Below are 17,923 nucleotides of genomic sequence, written 5' to 3' on the forward strand. Positions count from 1 at the left end.
CAAGTGGGATTCATTCCAGGGATGCAAGGCTGGTACAATATTCGCAAATCAATAAACGTGATACACCACATAAACAAAATGAAGAATAAAAACCACATGATCATATCAATAGATGCTGAAAAAGCATTCGACAAAATCCAGCATCCCTTTCTTATAAAAACGCACAGCAATGTGGGAATAGAGGGATCATATATCGACATAATAATGGCCATATATGAAAGACCTACAGCCAACATCATACTCAATGGACAGAAACTAAAAACATTTCCATTAAGAACAGGGACAAGACAGGGATGTCCACTTTCGCCACTGTTATTTAACATTGTACTGGAAGTCTTAGCCACAGCAATCAGACATGAAGAAAATATAAAAGGGATCCAAATTGGAAAGGAGGAAGTGAAACTGTCATTATTTGCAGATGATATGATATTGTACATAGAAAACCCTAAAGATTCCATCAAAAATCTACTAGACTTAATAAATGAATTTGGCAAAGTAGCAGAATACAAAATTAACGTCAAGAAATCGACGGCATTCTTGTACATCAATGATGAACTCACAGAAAGAGAAACTGAAAAAACAATCCCATATACCATCGCGCCAAAAAAATTACGATACCTAGGAATAAACTTAACCAAAGAAGTAAAGGACCTATTTGCAGAAAACTACAGGTCATTGAAAAAAGAAATAGAGGAAGATATAAAAAAGTGGAAGCGCATACCCTGTTCATGGATTGGAAGAATTAACATAATTAAAATGTCTATACTACCCAAAGCAATCTATAGATTCAATGCAATCCCCATCAAAATACCAACGACATATTTCATAGAACTAGAACAAATTCTTCAAAAGTTCATATGGAACCAAAAAAGACCCCGAATAGCCACAGCAATCTTGAAAAAGAAGAACAAAGTAGGTGGGATCACAATACCAGATATCAGGTTATACTACAAAGCGACGGTAACCAAAACAGCCTGGTACTGGCACAAGAACAGGCATATAGACCAGTGGAACAGAAATGAAAACCCAGAAATGGATCCAAGGCAATACGCTCAATTAATATTTGACAAAGGTGGCAAGAGCATACAGTGGAGTAAAGACAGCCTCTTTAATAAATGGTTTTGGGAAAATTGGACAGCTACATGCAAAAAAATGAAACTAGACCATCAACTTACACCATACACAAAAATAAACTCAAAATGGAGAAAAGACTTAAATATGACCCGTGAATCCATAAAAATTCTAGAAGAAAATGTAGGCAACAAAATTTCAGACGTCATACGGAGCAGAATTTTCACTGATACATCACCTAAGGCAACAGAAACAAAGGAGAAAATGAACACATGGGACTACATCAAACTAAAAAGCTTCTGCACAGCAAAAGAAACAATCATCAAAATGGAAAGGCAACCCACTGTATGGGAGAACATCATTGCCAATGATGTATCAGATAAGGGGTTAATTTCCAATATATATAGAGTGCTCATACAACTCCACAAAAGGAAGACAAAGAACCCAATTAAAAAATGGGCAGAGGAACTGAATAGACACCTCTCCAAACAGGACATACAAATGGCCAAGAGACATATGAAGAAATGCTCAACATCACTAATCATCAGAGAGATGCAAATTAAAACAACAATGAGGTATCACCTCACACCTGTCAGAATGGCCGCCATCAACAAATCATCAAACAACAAGTGTTGGCGAGGGTGTGGAGAAAAGGGGACTCTAATACACTGCTGGTGGTAATGCAGACTGGTGCAGGCGCTATGGAAAACAATATGGTGCTACCTCAAAAAATTAAAAATTGAACTTCCATTTGACCCAGTGATCCCACTGCTGGGAATATATCCTAAGAAGCCTGAAACACCAATCAGGAAGAATATATGTACCCCCATGTTCATAGCAGCACTATTTACAATAGCTGAGATCTGGAAACAGCCCAAGTGTCCACCAATAGACGAATGGATAAAAAAGCTGTGGTACATATACACAATGGAGTACCATGCAGCGGTAAGAAAGAAAGATCTCTTATCCTTTGAGACGACATGGAGGGACCTGGAAAGTATTATCCTAAGTGAAAGAAGCCAAGCAGAAAAAGACAAATACCACATGATCTCACTTATATACGAAATATAACGAACACAACAGTCTGAGGAATACAGTAGACCCAGACACATGGAAGTAGGGCAAAGACTGACATCCCTCAGAAGAGGGGATGGGGGGTGGGGGGGTGGGAAGAGATAAGCCACAGAACTTATATGCATGTATGCATGACTAATTGAGATGGACAACTAAGCCGGGTAAGGGTGGAGGGGGGGTGTGGTGGGGGTGCCAATGGGGTAAAAAGGTAAAATACCTGTAACAAAAAAATAAATAAATAAATAAAATTAAAAAAAAAAATAGAAAAGTAAACCTGAATACACTGACATACATGCCCCATGAATAAGAAAACTCACCATTAAAATAATAAAAATTTTCCATGAGTAAATTTGTAAGTTTAATTCATCCCAATAAATATACCTACATTGCTTTCCTGGAAAAGCTTACATAGAAATATAAGTAAAGAAGAGCCATGAAAACTCTGTAAATAAAGAGCAATGGAGTCTGAAACAGCCTTACAAATATATTAGAACATACACTGGACTTTTTCTCATGGCAGAAGATGGCAGCTGGCAGGACCCAGAGGGAGGGTGAGTGTGTGAGAGAGTGAGCAAGTGTGTGAGAGAGTGTGAGTGGATGCAAAGGTGGACAACCAAACCTGAGCTGTGCAGTGGCTTGGAGCAGTAGGTTCCTGTGCTGTGGATGGGAGTAGTCCGCTACCTTTGTAAGAGGCCCTTCAGGGCCTTTCACCCTGCTCCTCGGGATGTCCCACCATTTTGGAAGATCCCTGGTCTTCCCTGGGAGGAGGCAGTGGGAGTGGCTAGGGCCCAGCAAACTGAGCCCACCAGCACACCTGGCACTATCAGACCAGTGGACACTCTGTGTCAACACAGACCAGTGAAAAGTAGTGGCGCTCCCAAGGTGCTGGTCACAAAAGCCACAGGCAGCCTGGAGCCCAGCACCATCCCCCACAGTAGCAGCCTGATCAGAGTTGAGATATACCCCCAGCAACAGAGACTGGGGAGCAGACATCCATACCAGGCAACAAAAACACAGACCAGCATCTGAGACCCATGCCCAAAAACTACAGCAAAAGCTGAGCAGGAGTTGAGCCCCATGGGGCAGCAGCACTCCACAGCTGCCAGCGGTGGGACCTGGGGCTCCACAGAGGTTGTGCAGTCCAGCAGCTCATAAGAGCAGTGTGAACCCGGAGCCCCAGAGAGACTGATGCAATCCAGCTGCCTGCCTGCAGGACCTGCAGGGTGCAGGGGGACCAGAGAGACCTGTGTGACTCAGCAGAAACTGTGTGATCTAGGTACCGACTGGACCTGTGGGGTGCTGAAACACCAGAGAGGCCTGTGTGACCCAGCAGGGAATGTGCCATCCAGTAACCCATGGGATTTGCAGGGCGCTGAAGCACCAGAAAGGCCTGTGCGACCCAGCAGTACATCACATAGGCATAGACCTGGGTCCCAAATGGGACAGTGCAATCCTGTTACCTGCAGAATCTGCAGGGTGCAGAGTAACCAGAGAGGCCTATGCAACCCCGCTGCACACAAGATAGGCTTAGAGGATGTGAAAATGGAGGCAGAGCTAATAGAAGCTATGCAAACAATCTCCCAGGACCAAACAGGAATTACACTAAAATACACACAAATACTCAGAAAAAAATGCAACAGAAAAGTAGCAGGAGAATACCATATACCTAGAGACAATGTTGGATATGTGGAGGCGCGATAGACTGGTAGGCTGGGAGCCCACGGAGAGCAGCTGTCTTACCTGTGAGCAACACTCTAGAGAAATAAAGACCAAGTCCGCTCCACAGTGCAGAGAGCCAGGAAAGAGCACTAAAATAGCCACAGCCCCTCACCTGGGGGCTACTGCAGAGGGAAGGCAGACTGGGCAGACTGGGCTGAAACTCTGTGAGGACTACTGGAATTTAGAGGACACTCAGAGTTTTTGCTGAGATGTGGCCAGAAAGAACGGTGGCCAGTGTGCTCCTTCCCAGACCTGTGGGGAAAAGCATCCTCTACCCACCTCAAAGACTCAGCCTTTTCCAGATGATGCAAAGAAATGCAAATTGAAGCTCATTAACAACCATCATCTATCCCACCCTGTGGAAATCCTCTTATGTGTAACACTAGAGCTTCATTCCAAGGCATAGAGTAACTGAGACCACTAGATACCAGAAAAAAAAGCTAGAGGATAACCGAACTTTTTCTGAGCTTGCAAATATACCCAGGAAAGCAAGACTTGACAGTGGTGTTTAACGTGGGCACACGCAGGTTCATCTAAAACCAGTAGAGGAGCCACAAACAGCAGATCACCAATACACACAGGGAAAATTTGGCAGGCTTTAAGACTCACTGAGATAACCAAAATGGTGAAACAAATAAACAAATCCCAGATGAAAGAACAAGAGAACTCTATCAAAGATGAGATCAGTGAAATGCAGTTAAGCAAATTATCAGAGGTAGAGTTCAGAGCCATGATTTTGAGGAAGCTCAACAGCATGAGTAAGAACATCAGCACCATGAGTAAAGTTATAGATACATTGAAAACCAACCAAGTAGAAATGAAAAATGACATAGCAGAAATTAAGAACACATTGGAAAGACTAACAAGAAGATGAAGCTGAGGACGGGATCAGTGAATAAGAAGACAGGGTAGAAAAAATCAACCAATCAGAAAACAAAAATTAAAAGACAATTAAAAAACAGGAAGACAGCTTAAGAGAACTGTGGGACAACAGGAAACGTAATAACATTTGTATCATAGGAGTCCCCAAAGAGGAAGAAAATGGGCAAGTGTTAGAGAATATATTTGAAGAGATAGTGACAAAAAAACTTTTCTAACGTGGTGAAAGAAGAAGGCATTCAAGTTCAAGAAGCACAGAGAGGACCAGGAAGAGATAAAAAACTTGAACAGACCAATAACAACAAAAGAAAATGAAGATGTAATCTAGATTCTCCCAGCAAACAAAACCCCGGGCTCATAAAGCTTCATGGGGGAATTTTACCAAACATTCAAACATGAGCTAACACCAATTCTCCTCAAACTATTACATAAAAATTTCAGAAGAGGAAAGATTCCAAACTCGTTTTACAAGACCAGCATAATTCTAATTCCAAAACCAGATAAAGACACTACAACGAAAAAAAACTACAGGCCAATATCGCTGATGAACATACACGCCAAAATCCTGAAGAAAATACTAGCAAATCGATTCCAGCAATACATCATAAAAATTATTCACCATGACCAAGTGGGATCCCAGGGATGCAAGGCTGGTACAATTCACAAATTAATAAATGTGAAACATCACATAAATAAAACGAAGAATGAAAACCATATTATCATATCAATAGATGCTGAAAAGGCATTTGACATAATCCAGCATTCATTTATAAAAAAAACACTCAGAAATCTGTGAATTGAGGCATCATATCTCGACATAATATAGACCATATGTGAAAGACCTACAGCCAACATTATACTCGATGGGCAAAAACTAAAAGCATTTATTTCCCTTAAGAACCAGAACAAGACAAGGATGCCCACTTTCACCACTCTTATTTAACATAGTATTTGAAGTTTTAGCCACAAAAATAATCAGACAGGAAGAAAAAATGAAAGGGATCCAAATGGCAAAGGAGGAAGTGAAACTGTCATTATTCGCAGATGACATGATACTATACATAGAAAACCCCAAACTCTCCATAAAAAATTTACTAGATTTATTAAATGAATTTGGAAAAGTAGCAGGATACAAAATTAAGGTCAAGAAATCGATGGCATTGTTATACACCAATAATAAACTCACAGATAGAGAAACTAAAAAAAAATCCCGGTGAAGAAAAAAATGGCGGCAGAGTGAATGGAAGGTACACAGACCATCTCCCAGTACCAGACTAGAATTACAATGAAAATAAAGTCAAATTGTCAGGAAGGGGCAACAGAAAGGCAGCTTGTAAAACCACATAACCAGGGACACTGACTCAATCCTGGTAGGCTTGTGAGGACACGAGAGGGGGCCGGGAGCCCACGGTCCACAGTAGCCTGAGCTGGGACCAGCAGACTCCGCTGGGACCAGGGGATTAGGCTGGAAGCAGAGCACTCAGCTGCATCCTGTGGCCTTGGCTGAGACCAGTGGCCACCTCAGCTAGGTCCTGTGACCTCGGCTGGGTGCTATGCCCTCGGCAGAGTCCACTGGCCTCAGATGGAAGCTGCTGCCGCCTCGGCTTGGTCCGGCAGCCTTGGCTGGGTCCTGCGGCTGCATCGGCTGGGTGCTATACCCTCGGCTGGTGCCACAGACACAACCGCCCTTAGCTGGGGGCAGTGCCATTTGGTTGAAGTCCCAGGTGGTTCCACAGCACAGAGCCTGGACAGAAGCGACATTGGCAGCAGCCATTCACTTTGGGCTCTGGCAGAGGGAAGGCGGACTGGACTAGAACTGAGTGGGGACATTTGGGATTTGGAGGGTGCTCAGAGCATTTGCTGAGTGCAGCCACGCAGGATTGTGGTCATCTCACTCCTTCCCAGGTCCCTGGGGAGAGGTGGTGGCCCATCCCTCAGAGATTCAACCCCAACTGGTGGCCATTAAAATGCTAATTGAGGCCCATTAACAACCAGCATCTGCCACACCCTAGGGAAATCCTCTCATACTAAGCAGCTGAGGGAGTTTTTCAGTCAACAAAGAAATCAAGGTTCTTCATGTGACGGCGAATAATAGCCTCTAGGCAAAAAAGTTAGAGGATAACTACCATTCCCTGGGCTAGCAACTCTAACCAGGAAAATTACAACATGACAGTGGTATTTAAAGCAGGTAGTCCCTGACTTATCCAAACCCAGGAGATGGAGCCACAACAGCAGAACACCCACACACAAGAAAAATTTGGCAGACTCAAAAACCCACAGTGATACCCAAAATCGTGAAACACAGAAAAAAAAACAAAAAAACAAGCCAAATAAAATAAGAAGAGACCTCTGCTGAAGATGAGATTAATGAAGTGCACTTAAGCAACTTAACAAACTAGAATTCAGAGCCATGATCTTGAGGAAGCTCAACAGCATGTGTAAGGACATGACCACCATGAGTAAAGACGTAGAAATGTTGAAAATCAACCAGTCTGGGAAAAAAAAAAAACACCAAGAAGAAATGACAATGACATATCAGAAATAAAAAACACATTGGAAGGTCGAAAAACCAGAGTAGAGGAAGCTGAGGACCACATCAGTGAATTAGAAGACAGGGTAGAAAAAAATCAACCAGTCAGAAAACCAAAAGTAGAAAACGATTAAAAAACAGGAAGACAGCTTAAGAGAACTGTGGGAGAACTGTAACTGTAATAATATTTGCATCATAGGAGTCCCAGAAGAAGAAGAAAATAAGAAAGGGTTAGACAAAATATTCAAATAAATAGAGACAGAAAACTTACCTAATTTGGTGAAGGAAGAAGGCATTCAAGTTCAAGAAGCACAGAGAGCCCAAGTAAGAAGAACCTAAACAGGCCCACACCAAGACAAATAGGAATGAAACTGCCAAAAATTAAAGGCAAAGGGAGAATCCTAAAAGCAGCAAGAAAGAAGCAACAGGTTACCTACAAAGGGAACCCCATAAGGCTCTTAGCTGACTTCTCACAAGAAACACTACAGGACAGAAGGGAATGGCATGAAATAATCAAGGTCATGAAAAGCAAGGATCTTAATCCAAGACTACTCTACCCAGCAAGGCTATCATTCAAAACAGAAGGTCAAATAAAGAGCTTCTCACACAAAAAAGGCTAAGGGAATACATTAGCACAAAAACAGCACTGCAAGAAATGTTAAAAGGACTGCTGTAATTAGCAGTAGAAATGGGAAGAAAAATAGAACCACACTAAACAAAAATGGCAATAAATAAGTACATATCAATAATCACCTTAAATGTAAATAGGTTGAATGCTCCCATAAAAAGACACATAGTAGCTGATTGGATAAGAAACATGACTCATCTATATGTTGTTTACAAGACACCCACCTCACAACAAAAGACTCACATAGGTTGAAAGTGAAGGGATGAAAAAAAATCTTCCAAGCAAACGGAAAGGAAAAAAAAAGCTGTGGTAGCAATACTCATATCTGATAAAATAGATATCAAAATGAAGGTCACAGCTAGAGACAAAGAAGGCCACTACATAATATGGAAAGAATCTATTCAACAGGAAGATATAACCTTGATAAACTTAAATGCACCCAATATAGGAGCACCAAAATACATTAAAGATCTTATGGAGGACTTCAAGGAGAAATCGATAACAATACAATCATAGCAGGGGACTTCAACACCCCGCTGACATCACTGGATTGATCCTCTAGACAAAAAATTAGCAAGGAAAGAGAGACTCTAATTGAAGGACTAGACCAAATGGATTTAATAAATATCTACAGAGAATTACACCCCAAAACTACAGAATTCACATTCTTCTCAAGTGCTCAAGGGATATTCTCAAAGACAGACCACATGTTAGGGCACAAACTAAGTCTATACAAGTTCAAGAAGACTGAAATCATATCAAGCATCTTCTCAGATCACAATGGCATGAACCGAGTAATCAATTGCAGGAAGAACATACAAAGACATTTGAACACATGGAAACTAAATAGCATGTTATAAAACAATAAATGGGTTACCGAGGTGATCAAGGAAGAAATAAAAAACTTCTTGGAAACTAATAAAAATGAAGACACAACAACACAAATCTATGGGATGCAGTGAAAGCAGTTCTGGGAGGGAAGTTTATAGCCCTACAAGCCTACCTCAAAAAAAAAACAAGAGAAATGTCTAATAGACTGTCTAAACTCACAACTCAGAACTAGAAAGCAAAAAAAAGATAATCCCCAAGCAAGTAGAAGGAAGGAAATAGTAAAGATCAGAAAAAAAAATAAACGATATCGAGACCAAAAAAAAAAAATTTTTCAAAGGATCAATGAAACAAAGAGCTGGTATTTCGAAAAGATCAACATGATTGATGGACCCTTAGCTAGACTCACCAAGAAACAAAGAGAGGGAATCCAAATACAAATAATCCAAATTGAAAAACGAGGAGTAAAAACTGACACCACAGAAATACAAAAGATCGTTAACAGCTACTATGAACAATTATATGGCAACAAATTCGAAAATCTAAGCAAAATGGACAAATTTCTAGAAACACATAGTCTCCCAAAACAGGACCAGGAACAGATAGGAAACTTTAACAGATCAATAACAACAGAAGAAATTGAAGATGTAAAAAAGACTCTCACAGCAAACAAAAGCCCAGGCCCGGAAGGCTTCACAAGAGAGTATTCCCGAACATTCAAAGAAGAACTCACACCCATTTTTCTCAAACTATTTCAAAAAATTCAAGAAGAAGGAAGACTTTCAGACTCGTTTTTATGAAGCCAGCATAATTCTAATTCCAAAACCAAAAAAAGCCACTACAAAAAAAGAAAACTACAGGCCAATATCCCTGATGAACATTGACGCCAAAATACTGAAAAAAATACTAGCAAACCGGATCCAGCAATACACCAAAAATATTATTCACCATGACCAAGTGGGATTCATCACAGGGATGCAAGGGTGGTACAATGTTCACAAATCAATAAACGTGATACACCACATAAACAAAATGAAGAATAAAAACCACATGATCATATTAATAGATGCCTAAAAGGCCTTCAACAAAATCCAGCATCCATTTCTGATAAAAATGCTCAGTATTGGGGGAATAGAGGGATTATGTCTTGAAATAAGAAAGGCCATATGCGAAAGACCTACAGCACACATCATATTCAATGGGCAAAAACTAAAAGCATTTTCCTTAAGAACAGGAACAATGCAAGGGTGCCCACTTTTGCCACTCTTATTTAACATAGTACTGGAAGTCATAGCCACAGCAATCAAACAGGAAGAAAAAATATAAAGGATTCAAATTGATAAGGAGGAAGTGAAACTGTCATTATTTGCAGAGGACATGATACTATACGTAGAAAACCACAAAGACTTTATCAAACATTTACTAGGATTAAAAAATGAATTTGGAAATGTAGCAGGATACAAAATTAACATCAATAAATCGATGGCATTCTTATACACCAATGATGAACTCACAGAAAGAGAAACTAAGAAAACAATCCCATTTACCATTGCGGCAACAAAATTAAGATACCTATGAATAAACTTAACCAAAGAAATAAAGGACCTATTCGCAGAAAACTACATGTTATTGGAAAAATAAATAAGAGAAGATATAAAAAAGTGGAAGCACATACCCTGTTCATGGATTGGAAGAATTAACATCATTAAAATGTTCATACTACCCAAAGCAATCTATAGATTCAATGCAATCCCAGTCAAAATACCAAAGGCATATTTCACAGAATTAGAAGAAGTACTTCAAAAGTTCATATGAAACCAAAAAAGACCTCAAATAGCCACAGGAATCTTGAAAAAGAAGAACAAAGTTGAAGGGATCCCATTACCAGATTTCAGGTTATACTACAAAGCCACTGTAATCAAAACAGCCTAGTACTGGCACAATAGCAGGCATATATATCAATGGAACAAAACAGAGAACCCAGGAATGGACCCAAGGCAATATGCTCAATTAATATATGACAAAGGTGGCAAGAGCACACAGAGGAGTAAGGACAGCCTCTTTAATAAATGGTGCTGGGAAAATTGGACAGCTACATGCAGAAAAATAAAACTAGACCATCAACTTACACCCTACACAGGAATAAACGCAAAGTCAATAAAAGACATAAATGTGACTCATGAATCCATACAAATCCTAGAAAAAAAAATTATAGGCAACAAAATTTCAGATATCATACGTAGCAGAATTTTTACTGATACATCATCTAAGGCAATAGAAACAAAGGAGAAAATGAACACATGGGACTACATCAAACTCAAAAGCTTCTGCACAGCAAAAGATACAATCATCAAAACGGAAAGGCTACCCACTGTATGGGAGAGCATAATTGCCAATGATATATCAGATAAGGGGTTAATTTTCAATATATATAGAGTGCTCATACAACTCCACAAAAGGAAGCCAAAGAACCCAATTAAAAAATGGACAGTGGAGCCCTGACCGGTTTGGCTCAGCGGTTAGAGTGTCAGCCTGCGGTACGGAGAGACCTGGGTTCGGTTCCCGCTAAGGGCACGTACTTCGGTTGCAGTTTGTCCCCGGCCCTGGTTGGTTGTGCGGATGGCAGCCGCTTGATGTGTCCCTTTCACGTCGATGTTTCTCTCTCTCTCTCTTCCTCTCTCTCCCTCCCACTCTATCTGTACAAAAAATGGAAAAATGTCCTCAGGTGAGAATAAAAAGAAAAGGGCAGTGGAACTAAGTAGACACCTCTCGAAACAGGACATACAAATGGCTAAGAGGCATTTAAAGAAATGCTCAATATCACTAATCATCAGAGAGATGGAAATTAAAACAACAATGAGGTATCACCTCACACCTGTCAGAATGACCGCCATCAACAAATCATCAAACAACAAGTGTTGGCAAGGGTGTGGAGAAAAGGGGACTCTAGGACACTGCTGGTGCGAAGGCAGACTGGTGCAGCCACTATGAAAAACAATATGTTGTTACTTCAAAAAATTAAAAATTGACCTTCCATTTGACCCAGTGATCCCACTTCTGGGATTATACCCTAAGAAGCCTGAAACACCAATCAGAAAGAATATATGTACTCCCATGTTTGTAGCAGCAGTATTTACAATAGTTAAGATCTGGAAACAGCACAAGTGTCCATCAGTAGACAAATGGATAAAAAATATGTGGTACGTATACACAATGGAGTACTACGCAGCTGTAAGAAAGAATGATCTCTTATCCTTTGAGACTACATGGAGGGACCTGGAAAGTATCATCCTAGGTGATTCAAGTCAAACAGAGAAAGATAAGCACCATATGTTCTCACTTATTGGTGGCATATAATGAACATAACAGTCTGAGGAATGGAGTAGTCCCAGAGACATGAAAGTGGGTTAAGGACTGACAATCCCCAGAAGAGAGCGTGGTGGGGAAGAGATAATCCACAGAACTTATATGCATGTATGCATGAACAATGGACATAGACAACAAAGCTGGGGACAGGGCAGGGAGGGAGGGGGAGGGCGTACTCAGTAACAAAATTAATGAGAAACATCTGTAACAAAATTAATTAATAAAAAAAAAATCCCATTTGCCATCATGGCAGAAAAATTAAGATACCTAAGAATAAACTTAACCAAAGACACAAAGGACCTATTCACAGAAATATACAGGTCATTGAAAAAAAAATAGAGGAAGATATAAAATAGTGCAAGCCCATACCTTGTTTATGGATTGGAAGAATTAACATAATTAAAATGTCTATACTACCCAGAGCAATCTATAGATTCAATGCAATCCTCATTAAACTAACGACCTACTTCACAGAACTAGAACAAATACTTCAAAAGTTTATATAGAACCAAAAAAGTCCTCAAATAGCCACAGCAATCTTGAAATAGAAGAACAAAGTTGGAAGGATCACATTACCAGATTTCAGGTTATACTACAAAGCCACTGTAATCAAAACAGCCTGGTATTGGCACAAGAACAGACATATAGACCAGTGGAACAGAACAGAGGAACCCAAAAATGTACCCAATGCAATATGTTCAATTAATATTTGACAAAGTAGGCCAGAGCATACAGTGGAGTAAACACAGCCTCTTTAGTAAATGGTGTTGAAAAAATTGTACAGGTACATGCAAAAAGAAAGAAGAAAGAAAAAGAAAGAAAGAAAGAAAGAAAGAAAGAAAGAAAGAAAGAAAGAAAGAAAGAAAGAAAGAAAGAAAGAAAGAAACTAGACCACCAACTCACACCATACATAAGAATAAACTCAAAATGAATAAAAGACTTAAATGTGACTCATGAATTCAGAAAAATCCTAGAAGAAAATATAGTCAACAGAATTTCAGACATTATGTGTTGCAGAATTTTCACTGATACATCACCTAAGGCAACAAAAACAAAGAAGAAAATGAACACATGAAACCACATCAAACTCAATAGCTTCTGCTCAGCGACAGATACAATCATCAAAATGGAAAAGCAACCCACTGTATGGGAGAGCACAATTGCCAATGATATATCAGATAAGGGTTTAATTTCCAATATATATAAAGTGCTCATGTAACTCAAGATAAAAAATAAAAAAAATAAAAAATGGGAAGAGGACCTAAATTGACACCTCTCCAAAAAGGACATACAAATGGCTAAGAGACATATGAAGAAGTTCGCAACATTACTAATCATCAGAGAGATGCAAATTATAACAACAATGAGGTATCACCTCACACCTGTCAGAATGGCAGTCATCAAGAAAGCATGCAACAAGTGTAGGTGAGAGTGTGGAGAAAAGGGGACTCTAGCATATCCTTCTATTGGACTCCCACAATAGAAAAAAATATGGTGTTACCTCAAAATATTAAAAATTTCACTGCCATTTGACTCTGTGATCCCACTTCTAGGAATATACCCTAAGAAGCCTGGAATACCAATCAGAAGGGATATATGTACCCCCATGTTTGTAGCAGCACTATTTACAATAGCTAAGATCTGGAAACAGCCCAAGTGTCCATCAGTAGATGAATGGATAAAAAATCTGTGGAACATATACACAATGAAGTATTATGCAGCTCTAAGAAAGAAAGATCTGTTATCCTTTGAGACGACATGAAGGGACCTGGAGAGATTATCCTAAGTAAATCAAGCCAAGTAGAGGAAGACAATTATCACATGATCTCACTTATTTGTGGAATATAATGAACATAACAGTCTGAGGAATGGGGTAGTCCCAGAGATGTTGAAGTGGGGTACATATTTACAATCCTCAGAATAGGGGTAGGGGATATAAACTACAGAACTTACATGCATGTATGGATGAACAATGGACAAGGACAACAAAGCTGGGGACAGGGCGGAGAAGTTGGCAGAAAGGGGTATCTGTGGGGGAAAAAGGAGAAACATCTGTAACAAAAATAAATTAATTAAATAAAAAAATATAGAGACAGATATTTATTGAAAAGTTGAATGAAACACTGAAAATGATACAGCATGTGTTTAGTTGTCTGAGTAGTATACACGCCTGTATTACAATTAATATTAAAATGACTGTACGTATGGACTTTAGGCCTATGTATTCAAGCACCCCCGTTAATCTTTCAAAGCCAAGTGCAACCACTCGACCACTTTTTATGTGTGGGCCATAACTTTTTTCCATAAAATTGAATGTGGTGAAACCAAACAAATCAGAGTGTGCTGTTCACTGATTGGCTCTCCTATCCTCTTCCTATCCTGGTCACTGATTGGCTCAGCCTCATGCAAATTCATTTCTCTCATACATGGTTCTACATCTCTACGCATTGCAAACTTCTTTATTCTTGTGTTTGAGATTTCTGAGAAGTCCCACAATGGCTCTTAAACATGCTGCTTCTTCTAAGCCTTCTGACATGAAAATAAGCACTGGAGGAAGATCCTTACCATCCAGGATAAGGTTAAACTCTTGGATGTGATCAAAGATGGCAAGAAAATCATGGAGGTTGCCCGCCATTACAACTTGAATGAGTCTACCATTTACTTCATCTCTAAAGATGAGAAGAACATCCATGAAACAGCTACTGTCTCTTTCAACAAGGAAGCAAAGAGTATTGTGACAAGTCGTCATAAGTTCATAGTAAAAATGAAGTCTGCCCTAGCCGTTTGGATTAGTGACAGGTATAATAAAAACATTCTGTTGGAGTCTCTGGTCCTTCAGGAGAAGGCGAGGCAGCTCTATCAGCACTTTACAGTGGACAAACATCAATGAGGACCCTCTTCTGCAATGTGAATGGACTTCATGGTGAGCACAGGTTGGTTCTAGAAGTTCCAGAAGAGGTGTCATCTAAAGAATGTCATTCTCACTTTCACCACTCTTATTTAACATTGTACTGGAAGTCTTAGCAACAGCAATCAGACATGAAGAAAAAATAAAAGGGATCCAAATTGGAAAGGAGGAAGTGAAACTGTCATTATTTGCAGATGACATGATATTATACATAGAAAACCCTAAAGACTCCATCAAAAATCTACTAGACTTAATAAACGAATTTGGCAAAGTAGCAGGATACAAAATTAACGTCAAGAAATCGACGGCATTCTTGTACACCAATGATGAACTCACAGAAAGAGAAACTGAAAAAACAATCCCATTTACCATCGCACCAAAAACTTACGATACCTAGGAATAAACTTAACCAAAGAAGTAAAGGATCTATTTGGAGAAAACTACAGGTCATTGAAAAAAGAAATAGAGGAAGATATAAAAAAGTGGAAGCACATACCCTGTTCATGGATTGGAAGAATTGACATCATTAAAATGTCCATACTACCCAAAGCAATCTACAGATTCAATGCAATCCCCATCAAAATACCAACGACATATTTCATAGAACTGGAACAAATACTTCAAAAGTTCATATGGAACCAAAAAAGACCCCGAATAGCCACAGCAATCTTGAAAAAGAAGAAGAAACTAGGTGGGATCACAATACCAGATATCAGGTTATACTACAAAGCTACTGTAACCCAAACAGCCTGGTACTGGCACAAGAACAGGCATATAGACAGGTGGAACAGAACTGAAAACCCAGAAATGGACCCAAGGCAATACGCTCAATTAATATTGACAAAGGTGGCAAGAGCATACAGTGGAGTAAAGACAGCCTCTTTAATAAATGGTGTTGGGAAAATTGGACAGCTACATGCAAAAAAATGAAACTAGACCATCAACTTACACCATACACAAAAATAAACTCAAAATGGAGAAAAGACTTAAATGTGACCCGTGAATCCATAAAAATTCTAGAAGAAAATGTAGGCAACAAAATTTCGGACATCATACGGAGCAGAATTTTTACTGATACATCACCTAAGGCAACAGAAACAAAGGAGAAAATGAACACATGGGACTACATCAAACTCAAAAGCTTCTGCACAGCAAAAGAAACAATCATCAAAATGGAAAGGCAACCCACTGTATGGGAGAACATCATTGCCAATGATGTATCAGATAAGGGGTTAATTTCCAAAATATATAGAGTGCTCATACAACTCTACAAAAGGAAGACAAAGAACCCAATTAAAAAATGGGCAGAGGAGCTGAATAGACACCTCTCCAAACAGGACATACAAATGGCTGAGAGACATATGAAGAAATGCTCAACATCACTAATCATCAGAGAGATGCAAATTAAACCAAAAATGAGGTATCACCTCACACCTGTCAGAATGGCCGCCATCAACAAATCATCAAACAACAAGTGTTGGCGAGGGTGTGGAGAAAAGGGGACTCTAATACACTGCTGGTGGGAATGTAGACTGGTGCAGCCGCTGTGGAAAACAATATGGTGCTACCTCAAAAAATTAAAAATTGAACTTCCATTTGACCCAGTGATCCCACTTCTAGGGATATACCCTAAGAAGCCTGAAGCACCAATCAGGAAGAATATATGTACCCCCATGTTCATAGCAGCACTATTTACAATAGCTAAGATCTGGAAACAGTCCAAGTGTCCATCAGTAGATGAATGGATAAAAAAGTAGTGGTACATATACACAATGGAGTACTATGCAGCAGTAAGAAAGAAAGATCTCTTATCCTTTGAGACGACATGGAGGGACCTGGAAAGTATTATCCTAAGTGAAATAAGCCAAGCAGAAAAAGACAAATACCACATGATCTCACTTATATATGGAATATAATGAACATAACAGTCTGAGGAATACAGTAGACCCAGAAACATGGAAGTAGGGCACACACTGACATCCCTCAGAGAGGGGATGGGGGTTGGGGGGGTGGGAAGAGATAAACCACAGAACTTATATGCATGTATCCATGATCAATGGTCTTGGACAACTAAGCCGGGGACGGGGCGGGGTGGGGGTGGGGAGGAGGGTGCCAATGGGGTAAAAAAGGTAAAATATTTGTAACAAAACAATAAATAAAAAATTAAAAATTAAAAAAAAAAAGAGTGTCATTCTCCATGGAGAGGATGCCTCTGCTGGCCAGGCTGCATCCCAGGACTATGTGAACAACACATTTCCGAAGATTCTGGAGAAGGGCGAGTATCATTCGGAAAAAGTGCTCAAAATGGATGAAACAGGTCTGTTCTGGAAAACAATGCCTTCCCGGACATTCATTTTTAAGGATGAAGCCAAGTTCCATGGCTTCTAGGTGTATAAAGATCACATGACTATTGTTATCTGTGGAAATGCTGAGGGATTTTTGCTCAAGCCTGGCCTTATCTACTCGGCCAAGAATCCTAGGGCCCTGAAGAATAAAAACAAGAACCTGCGGCCAGTGCACTGGATGCACAATGACAAGGTCTGGATCATGAAGCAGCTGTCATCAAACTGGTTCCATGAGTACTTCATCCCCCAAGGTAAGCTTTATCTTGTGAAGAAGGGACTCAATTTTAATGTCCTTCTCCTCATGGACAATGCTGGAGGTCATGTGCAAGACCTATCCAATGATGGTGTGCGGATCAAGTTCCTTCCTCCCAACACCATTTCGCTGATCCAGCCCATGGATCAAGGCATTATTTGTGCATTCAAGGACTTCTACACATGAAACACCCTTCAGCACCTTGTCAAAGCCATGGACCTCAAGAACTTCTTGCTGAAGAAGTACTGGCAGCTGTATACCATCACGACCTGTCTGAAGAACATTTAGGCCGCATTGCAGGACATAAAGATGGAGACTGTGA

The sequence above is a fragment of the Molossus molossus genome, unplaced genomic scaffold, assembly GCF_014108415.1.
Source record: "Molossus molossus isolate mMolMol1 unplaced genomic scaffold, mMolMol1.p scaffold_m16_p_2, whole genome shotgun sequence".
Lineage (NCBI taxonomy): Eukaryota > Metazoa > Chordata > Mammalia > Chiroptera > Molossidae > Molossus > Molossus molossus.